This window comes from Aristolochia californica, unplaced genomic scaffold (genome assembly GCF_029961685.1).
Source record: "Aristolochia californica isolate CCGP_79_NKW_82.1479 unplaced genomic scaffold, dmAriCali1.0.hap1 SCAF_15, whole genome shotgun sequence".
NCBI lineage: Eukaryota > Viridiplantae > Streptophyta > Magnoliopsida > Piperales > Aristolochiaceae > Aristolochia > Aristolochia californica.
Genome location: NW_027181826.1, coordinates 4,999,914 through 5,010,976, shown reverse-complemented (window position 1 = coordinate 5,010,976; position 11,063 = coordinate 4,999,914). Strand labels below are relative to the sequence as shown.

The 11,063-nt window shown below is 34.0% G+C and overlaps 1 long non-coding RNA gene across 1 annotated transcript; it reads right to left on the bottom strand.

Moving 5' to 3' along the window:
• Nucleotides 1-506: 506 nt before the first annotated feature.
• On the bottom strand, nt 507-9,607 carry LOC137951610 (uncharacterized). The gene is made up of 3 exons (XR_011112145.1): nt 9,366-9,607; nt 9,051-9,242; nt 507-1,093 (listed from the first exon to the last, which is right to left on the bottom strand). It is a non-coding gene; the product is annotated as an uncharacterized lncRNA (long non-coding RNA).
• Nucleotides 9,608-11,063: the final 1,456 nt, after the last annotated feature.

The following is an 11,063-nucleotide window of genomic DNA, read 5'->3' as shown; positions in this document are numbered from 1 at the left end:
AATCGTTAAATTTTATAAGTATTTAAATATTTAATTTATAAATAAATAAAAGTTCTTATTTTATATAATTTCAGCATTATTAAAAATATTTAAAGCTTTTTAACTACATTATAAAATTGATTAATAATAATCAATAATTTAAATGAAAATGCCTTTAAGTGTTTGCATATTCGAAAATGCCTTAAATTTTCTAATATTTTAATATTTAATTTATAAATATATCTATTATATTATTTTACTACCCTTTTAAGAATAAAACTTCTTACATTTATATCATTTATACGCATTAATAAAAATATTTAAGGCTTTTTAGTGACATTATAAAATTGATGGATTTTTATAAATGAAAATTTGGCGGTTTTTAACTTTGTTTCAATGAGCTTGTTTAAGATTTTAGAACATCTAATTCAATCACATTCGAAAAGGGTAGGGTTGGAATTTGCCCAAATAAATAAATGTGCAACTATTTTGTGAAACTTCTATTTATTATTATTAATTCATTCATTCATTAGTAAATCTCGAATCCATATCTCCAACACAACTCGATGAGTTCAAATTCAGATTAGGAAGGCTAAAAACTTCAATTAAAAATGAAAAAATCCTAGCTATCAATCAAAATACAATTCCATTTCAACACCTTTATCCTTGAATCCACACTTGTCATAAAATTCCATGTTATTCTCGTCCCAACCAGGAATGATTTTATAACAGCCAACTGATTTGGCATGTTCAGATAAGAACCGTATGATCTTTTGCCCTAGATGCTTTCCCCGGACACTGGAACCTACAACGATATCCTCAATGACACCTACTTTTCCACAGTTTCGGATGAATTTCTTTTCGATAAAGAGGATACCAATTGCAATGATCTTCAGAGAGTGGCTTTCTTCGATGACACAAATAATGTAATCATCACCATGGGAACTGATGTCTTCAAACCTAGCAGCAAAGTCAGCATCAGAAATGGATTCGCAGAGGGTGAGTTGCTTTCGTAAGTCGACAAAACCCTTGTCCTTGTCAGAGAGTTGGAGGCAACGGATAGGGTAGGACTCTTCTGCGGTTGATCCTATCTCGGTATGCTCTTTCTCCATCTCTACAGGATATCTCATTAAAACAGATTATTATAGAGACTTCAATCTAATAAAAAATGAGATTTTCTTCTTTGCAAGAAAAACACATAAAACCAACCTATAATAAAAAGAATTTCATTTAAAAAAAATCAGAAATTTTCCATTTTAACTTCAATTATAGACAAACACCTCAATCTCTATCAAATTAAGTCAAACTTCTTCCCATGGAAAACACATCACATCCATAATGAAATTAAAGGAATTTCACTCCTCAGAAATCAGAAACTATCCATACAAGCTTCAATTTCCTCCCACACCTCCGTCTCCATCAATTTACGTCAAACTTCTTTTAGAGGGATCAAACCTAGAGACTTTTTACAAAGAATTAATTATATATTCTGCAGTTAGATTCCTAACATAAATTTAACATCATTCAGCCATAGAAGATGGAAGGTACAAGATTGACATCACTAACTCTTATCTAACTAGTAATTAAACCCCTCGTTTATGAGAATCTGAAAGGAATAACCTCCGTATCTAACCAACAACCAAACTCCTTTTATGGGGATTTAACAAATAAGAATTTTTGTAATACATAGTACCACATTAAAATCTCGAAATCATTCAACTTTATTAGGTGAGAGGTCTTGCGATTCACATCACTAACCTCCACCTAATTCAGAAATCAAAATTTCTTTTTCATCAGGATAATTGACATATTGGAACAAAAATGAATAATTAGATAAACCTTTAAGAGGAACATTTTGATTTCAGAAAGTCAGACTTTCCAATAACACCAGCCATACATTCATTCGCCATGATAAGGACAAACCAGCGAACTCAGTAGACTTGCATGAGTTTCCTTGACTGAATTTCTTGCACGACAAAAGAAAAACTGGCAGTTCCAAACCAGCCAACACCAAAATTAAGAAAAAAAAAACACACTGAAACCATTGAGCACACGATCATGGAGAAAAACCAAGCAAGAAAGGCCGTATTCAATTCTTTGAAACGTGAGAGAAAAATTGAGAAAAAAAAACATGCAAAACTGACCAACTCTGTAGTCACTCTAAACGTCCTTTTAACTCTACCAAAAAAATGCATCCGAGCAAACAAATTCATAAGACTAAAAAACACCGTTGTCTACAGCAAGGAATAATTAAAGGCAAAAATAGAAGGGAAATTAAAGGAAAATGTTACATAAACATATATATTTTTTCTTCTTCAAATACTCCATCAAGTTGGTGCATAGACATCAAAGATACCTAGTTTGGAGCAAGAACTACAAAGGGACCAGCTGCAATTGCTTTGTAAAGATGTGAATAAGTTGGCTCTTGGATGGTGTATATTGCATAATGATGCTTGCTTGTAGCTTTTCCTACACAATGTAGCAAATGATCTCAAATTGTTTTATGTGCTCACGAAAATAACACTTGTGGCAATTGCAGATTCCCCCCAAGGGTGAATTCTGAGAGTTCATTGAAATAACACATGTGGCAATTGGTTTTGCTGGGAAATTTTTTAGTTCACCAATCTATAAATGTATTGCACTTCACAACTCAGCCTATTTGTCTGAGAGCGACAGCTGTTGTATGTGAAAGGATAGTTTCCACTCAAATCTTATGTTTAATAATTGGAAAAAGACCTCCTAACTTCAGCTATTCATTATGGAAAAATCAGCCCAAATTTAACATAGAATCAAAGCCAAACTAAGCAAGTCTTTGTATTTTGAGTGACGTCTATGTTTGTTCTCTGTGTACCAAGTTAGTATGTTCTCGATGTTTGTACTCTATGGACCAAGCTAATATGTTCTCCAAGTCTTGAGGCCAATAGTTGATTTAAACCAATACAACAGGTGTGTTGGTAGGAAAAAAAGTTCAGCAGCCTATAATTGTACTATCACACCCTAATATCTAACTTGCAGGATATTGAGCATGACAAAACCTCTTTTGAGTGTTGCAATTTTTTTTTTTTGTCTAACCACACTTCATTGCAACATTTTGACACCTAGCATAATATTATACTCTCAAAAGAACACTCCTAAGTTACAAAAAAAAAAAAAAAAAATATATATATATATATATATATATATATATATATATATATATATATGTTGAAGGGCTATTATCATATGCCTTTCTTTGTCACTTACATACTTATACGCGTTTCCAAGTATCTTGGGGTACCAACCCTCCAAACTGTAAATTGAAAACATATACTTGTCTCAACAAACTTAAACTCTTACACCTACCCAATCTCCTATTTATGACTCCTTTATGTGTTTCCGCCTGTGTGTGAAGCAAGCTACCCACCTCCCTTAGCCCTCTAAAAAATGTCCATGAGGGATTAACTATTACCCAGTAAGTCCTACTCGTGGTCATTAAGAAATTAAAACAAAATAAACACACAAAAAAAATCAAGGGAACTCAGGTTCAATACTCAATTTCAATTTGTAACCAAACCTTACATTTACTTGTTATACCACATTTTCATTTCAGAAGACAAAAATCACTATAATAGTTGCCTTCTATACACACATACCCTTGTTGGTCATCCAACAAGGTCCTTATAGTTGCCTTACACAGACATATACCCTAGTCGGTCACCCAACAAGGTCCTTATTCCTCATTGCAGATGATGCATAACATTTCTAGATTAGAGTTAATAAATCCACATTCTCATTTCATAAGACGAAGATTAATGTAATAGTAGCCTTAAACACACACATACGCTTGTTGGTCACCCAAACAAGCTCCTTATTTCCCTTACAACAGATGCGGCACAATATTTCCAGAGTCAGACTTAATGAGTCCACGTTCATAGTACTAGCCAGTTTCATAACCCTCAATCAGCAGAAAGAAGCCCTCTAAACAAACCCAGTCGAGGCCCAGACTCTCCACTACAGATGAGGCACAATTATTTTTCCTCTCCTGGTCACCCAATTGAGGCCGGACTCTTCAATGAAGGTAGGGCACAATATATTTTCCTCTCCTGGTTATCTAGCTGAGGCCCAAACTCCCTACTGCAATTGGGGAACCAACTTTTTGTAAGCATATACATAACCCCATATGTCAAGGGTCCAGATCTTTTTTTTTTTTAAATAAAAACAAACCCACAATTTCACTCTTACAAATAAGGTCGGTCAATTATGACCATCTACTCGAGTCTATTACAAGACTCTTAGTCCACCAAGTCCCAAATATTTTATTCACTAGTATTACATACACTAAAAGAAGACACTATGTATATACACGTAGTTTTCAATATTTTAGATAATAATTACCTGAGACATATATTTCAAGACATAATATTTACTACTAATCCATAACTCTCAGTTTTTGTCATAAAACAATAGTCAAGGGTCTCATCCAGTATAAGAATAACAACCTAACCATTCCATATTTCCAATTTCCTTTATACATTATCATTAACACTTAACATGGAGATTATAAAACCGATAGAACCAAGGCACGATAGTCTTCCTTGATAAAGGTATAATAAAGAAACTCATAAAAACAATTCATGATCCATGCCACCGAAACCAAATCGAAAGGTATTCATCACGTTGTCCAAATATTAAAATCACACAATATATCCTGATCGGTAATTTATTTATTTCAGCAATAAGATTTAGCATATAAACCTACTAATTTAACTCACAACTGCAATATATAATAACTGATTCAGCAACAACCAATTAGAAAGGTATCAGCCTTTGTCTAATCACTCATTCTCACCTTAATTAAAAATCCAATCATTCTTAAACAAACCTACTAAAGAAGGAACCCACAATAGTAATTATAACACATGTAATGACCTCAATGACGTCAACTCATCAATCTGGCCATGTCATTGCATATACATTTTCACATCGATGGCACCAACTCATTTATATGGCTATCATAAATACAAAAATCTTAGAGTAAGATTACTAGCTTTACTATCTCACATTTAACCCCTTTGAAGGAGTGGTCTACCATAAGGCATGTACAAAAGAGAATTTCAAAAGCGAAAAATAAATCATTTTATCAATTTTCAAAGTAATCTCTAACTCAACAAAGTAAAGTAGAACAACATCATTCACAAGTCCTACATCAAAATCTTATCCATTTTTATAGCAGACATTTGAAACTAATGACAACACTGAAAACACATATATTACGTGACAAACAGCCAGTGTGCATTAGATCTATTTTCCACCTCCATTGTGAGACCTTCTAATAGTGTATGGCTTAGACTATCTCCAAAGATTTATCCATCCACCAACATTACTTGCTCCATGTTTTTGTTGACTCACATGAACAATAATCTAATACAAACATCCAATAGGCTGATATACAACATTTTCAATGATCTATCATAACAAGCTAATAAATTTAGGTTTTAGCTATAATCATGTTGACATCCACACAACCATAATTCTCCCTTTAGGCTGAGTATAACTACAAGGTAAAGTCTCATTTACTTTAGAAAGCATAAAAGCTAATTATCCTGGACTTCATTCATAATTTTTCAAAACATACATTCTTTCTTGAAGCTTTTGCCAAGATTTCTCAACAAAAGAAAACTCTGAGGTTTCGTCAACACCCTTGTATGATAATACAAAAATCGGGGAGCAGAGCTCCATTACAAAGTAAGTTGGCTCCTCGAGTTTCTCCACACTAGTACAAGGCAAATTAACATAATTATTGTGATTGCATATCCTTGCTAATGTAAAATTATAATATACTGCCACGTCACGAGTTATAGACTCACCATCCCCATTCTCACAAAAATAATCATATACCGCCAGCTCATGAGTTACAGACTCACCATCGCCACTCTTCCCAAAATAGTCATGTCAAGACTTACACACTCATCATCCCTATTCTCACAAAATAATCATATACAGTCAGTCAGTCACCTCACGAGTCATAGACTCACCATCCACATTCTCACTTCTCACTTTTAAGGTGAATAATTGCTCGCTGCATAGCTGTTCACTCAATCCCACACTCCTGCACTCAGTATTTGTATGAAAAATCTTCAACCTAAGATTTTTCAGCATTTGCTTGGCCTTTGCCCAGTCAATATGATTAGGATGGCCCACTTTCTGGTTGTCAATAAGAAAGACCACAACAGGGCCTGGTGAGACTATCGTTATGGTTGAGACATTAATATTAAGTGATCAACCCCATATGTCCAAGACCAGGCCTAGCCATTTTCTAGATATCTTCTCAAATTCAAACCAAATTGTAAAACCAACTTGCCATATACATAACCAAGAAATCAAGTGATTCAGCAATAGTATCCAGCCTGGAACATAACAATTTAGTCTCTGTTCGTAGTGCATGAATAGTTCAACCTAACAGCAGCCTATCAGAAAACATCATCACTATATTTATTTTACTAAGTCTAGATGAAATGCTACCTTTTTAGCTCTACTAATGTCCATCTAATTTGAATTGAAAACCTACCAACAAAATGCAAAAGGAAAATTTACAACTGGAATTCTATGCAATGGCATTCCTAATACATGTCACGATTCATTCTCTTAGGTCATTACTCATTCCATTAAGTCAAGATGTGCCCCAAGTATCTTAAATATCTTTAACCCCCACCAATTTGGGAGTTAGAACCCCTCTTGTCGAAAGTTTAAAAAGTACAATATCTGCAAAGAGGGTAATCTTATAATCCACCCAATAGAAATTTTCAATCGATACTGAAAACATTAATTTAATTGAACTCTCAAGTCTGGGTTTGAAGTCAACCCAAACTCTATCTAATCAAAAATGAGATTTCTTCTTTACAAAAAAAAAAAACCACATAAAACCAGCCTGTAATAAAAAGAACTTCATTTGTAAAAATAATCAGAAATTTTCCATCTGAACTTCAATTATAGACAAACACCTCAATCTCTATCAAATTAAGTCAGACTTCTTCCCATGGAAAGCACATCACATCCATAATGAAATTAAAGGAATTTCACTCCTCAGAAATCAGAAATAATCCATACAAGCTTCAATTTACTCCCACACCTCCATCTCCATCAATTTCAGTCAAACTTCTTTTACAAGGATCAAACCTAAAGACTTTTTACAAAGAATTAATTACATATCCTGCAGTTAGATTCCTACAAGATTGACATCACTAACTCTTATCTAACTAGCAATTAAACCCTTCTTTTATGAGAATCTGACAAGGAATAACCTCCTAATCTAACCAACAATCAAACTCCTCCTTTTATTGAGATTTAACAAATAAAAATTTCTGTAATACATAGTTCCACATGCAATTGAAATTTCCATTAAAATCTCAAAATCATTCAACTTTATTAGGTGAGAGGTCTTGGGATTCACATAACCTCCACCTAATTCCGAAATCAAAATTTATTTTTCATGAGGATCCAAGAATTTCCTTATCTAACCAGAAATCAGACCACTCTTTTATGAGTATTTAACAAGTCAAAAGTATTGAGAATATAGTACAACGCATGCAAATGAAATTTCTATCATAATTTCAAATCATTCCACTTGATTGGGTGAGAGGCTTGGAGACTCACATCACAAGCCTCCCCCAGTTCAGAAATCAAAAGTTCCTCTTTTAAGAGGATCTAATCAAAATAATTTCTTATCTAACCAAATTCAGACACCTCTTTTATGAGGATTTAACAAATCAGGAGTATTGAAAATATAATACAGCATACATTTATAAAATTTCTATCATATACTCCAATCATTCAACTTTATTAGGTGATAGGCCTCGAGTTTAAATATTTCTAAGCTTTCCTAACCCAGAAATGGAAACCCCTTTTTACGAGGATCAAACAAGAAGAATTCAGAAATAAGGAAGAATTATAACTCATATAAATTGAAATTCCCAGCAACAGCTGAAAATCAGCCTACTAAATTAGATGAAAGGCCACAATTTAAAACACTCTTAAATCCATCTAATCCGAAACAAAAAACCCTCTTTCTGAGGATCAAACTATATCAATTCAGCAAAAAGGACTAATTTTTATCCATGGAAATTGATATTCCCAACATACGCTGAAAATCATACTACTGAATTAGATGAAAAGCCTCACTTTTAAACCACTCTAACCTCCATCAAATCACCAAATTCAGACACCTCTTTTATGAGGATTTAACAAATCAGGAGTATTGAAAATATAATACAGCATACGCTTATAAAATTTCTATCATATACCCAATCATTCAACTTAATTAGGTGATAGGCCTCGAGTTTAAATATTTCTAAGCTTTCCTAACCCAGAAATGGAAACCCCTTTTTACGAGGATCAAACAAGAAGAAGAATTCAGAAATAAGGAAGAATTATAACTCATATAAATTGAAATTCCCAGCAAAAGCTGAAAATCATCCTTCTAAATTAGATGAAAGGCCTCAATTTAAAACACTCTTAACTCCATCTAATCCGAAACAAAGACCCCTCTTTCTGAGGATCAAACTACATCAATTCATCAAAAAGGACTAATTTTAATCCATGCAAATTGATATTCCCAACATACGCTGAAAATCATACTACTGAATTGGATGAAAAGCCTCACTTTTAAACCACTCTAACATCCGTCAAATCAAAAGTAGAATCCCCCCTTTTCGAGGAACAAACAAAATGAATTCCGCAAAAATGGAAGAATTATAACTCATGCAAACTGAAATTCCCAACATAATCTAAAACCATACTGTTAACTTAGATGAAAGACCTCGTATATAAACACATCTAACCTTTATTTAACCCAGAAAAAAAAAACCCTCTTTATGAGGTCTTAACCAAGAAGAAAAATACGCAGAAGAGAAACAATACCCTTACGACTAAAATAAACAACACAAGCTAGGGTCTTTCTATTGTAGAAAAATCTAAGAGTAGGCGTTACTAACTCTACCTAACTGAATGAAAATCAAGAGTTTTCGTTTCTGAGAACCAAAGAACAAAAAAAATATGATTTTGAAAGGGGAGGAATGACGCATGATTAGGCTTACCTCTTTTCCTCCACTTCTTCTTCCTCTACCCTTCAGAGCTTCTCCTCTCCTCTTCTTCGTATTTCCTTCCTGTTGCCGCTCCGTTTCTCTCTCTTATTCCCCCTTTCTCTCCAAAACCGATGGAACTTCCTCCTTTCCCATCGATCTTCTTCTCTCTTTATTCTAAAAGTTCCCCTAAGCAGGATATCACGACTAAAAAATATTTTTTAGTTAAATAATAACATAATAAATTTTAAATTTGCTAATATGTGAAAAATAAACCTAACAGGCCAAATTAGATTTGTTTCCTGAAACTATCTATCTGAAATTTTTTACCGAGAAAGTTGGATGATTTTCGAGGGAAAACAAAAAATCATCGGGTCTTGAGCCCTCCAGAAAAGATGTGTTCTTGACGCCATTTTCGTCATCTCAAGCCTGCTTAGCTCAACGCTTTTTTCTTCCTCTCGAATTCATCTTCCTGTCGTCCTTGATTCGTGCAGCTGCTAATAATTTTCTCTCACCTCCCTCTCCTCTATCCTCTCCCTGTTCTCTCTCGGTGTAGAAATAAACCAAAAGATCAACTGTAAGATCAACTGTTGTCCGTTTTCTGTGAGCGCTCCCAGTTTCCTTCATTTATTTTTTACTTATTTTTTTATATTTCTTTATCTGGTTATTAACTTACTCTGTCTCGTTTTTGTTGTTACTAGGGGTGGCTTTAAACCGAGCCGGTTCGCGAGCTGGCTCGGTTCGATTCGTTATTTATCGAGCTCGAGTACCGAAATCGACTTGTTTACCTTAACGAGCCGAGCTCGACTGAAGCTAGGTTCGGTTCATCGGCTCACGAGCCAGCTCGAAATGAGTCGGATCGGTATAAATCGGTAACGGGATGGCGAGCGAGCAGGGGAGCGGGAGCGAGAGCGAGGGGGGGAAAAATTTTTCCTCCCCCCTCGTCACCGCCGACCCCTCCCATCGGTTGTTGTAGCCGCCTCTACTACCGTCGTAGCTGTTCGTCAACGTCTACACCGTCGTCGCAGCTGCTCGTCGGCCGCCTCTATGGCCATCTGTTCAATTTCTTCCTCTCCTCGCCGTCACCTCTGTTTCCATCGCCGCCGACTTTGTTGTGGCCGTCATCCCCGACGATAGATCCTCCCCAGCGCCGTAACCCCCTTCCCTCTGCGTCGTCTCGGCGGAAAACCATAATAGGGGAGAAATAATCTCCCCTTCCTCGCAAGAAAATGATCACGCACGTCCGAGATTATAAAATAAAAAAACTTTTTCCTATGGAAAAAATTAAAAATAAATTTTATAAAAATAATTTTCTATAAACTATTAGTGTCTCATTTTTTTAAATATTTTTCTAATTGAAATTTTTTATTAAAAATCATATAGTTTTCTAAGTAAGACTTTTCATACCAAGATGGGGTAGAAAACTGTATAGAAAATTTTTGAATAAGTATTTAACAGTTGATGTTGTAATACTTTTAGCATAAAGCAATTCTCATTGCAATTTTGTGTTTGATATTTTATTTAATTAAAAATTTATCGATAAGTATAATAATATATTAGATTGATTATTAATTTTTATTTATTTCCCTAGAAGAGACAATAAAAGGTCCATTTAACTTTCCTAAGAAAATTTTAAAATATTTCCTGTAATTTTCTACTAAGTCACTAATAGTAATAAGATTTTATTTAAAGGTTTTTTGGGGAATATGTATCATAGGAAAAATATTTTTAGTTTTTCCTATAATATAAATTTTTATCTAGGGGCACTAAGGAGGCCATAATAAATTATGGCCAAATTCAAAAATTACAAAACAAGCTAGACAATAATTGGTGTAAAAAATATTAATATTGGTGCATTTTAATCTATTATTGAAATTCAATCCTGAACCTCCCCTATCATTATATTTTTAAAAAATGTATGCATAATTTTATATATAATTTATTCAAAGCCACCCCTACGTGCGAGATCATAAACAAGGGAAAAAAAACTCTTTGTCCCTTCCTCATGGCTCTTAAATAAATTAAAAA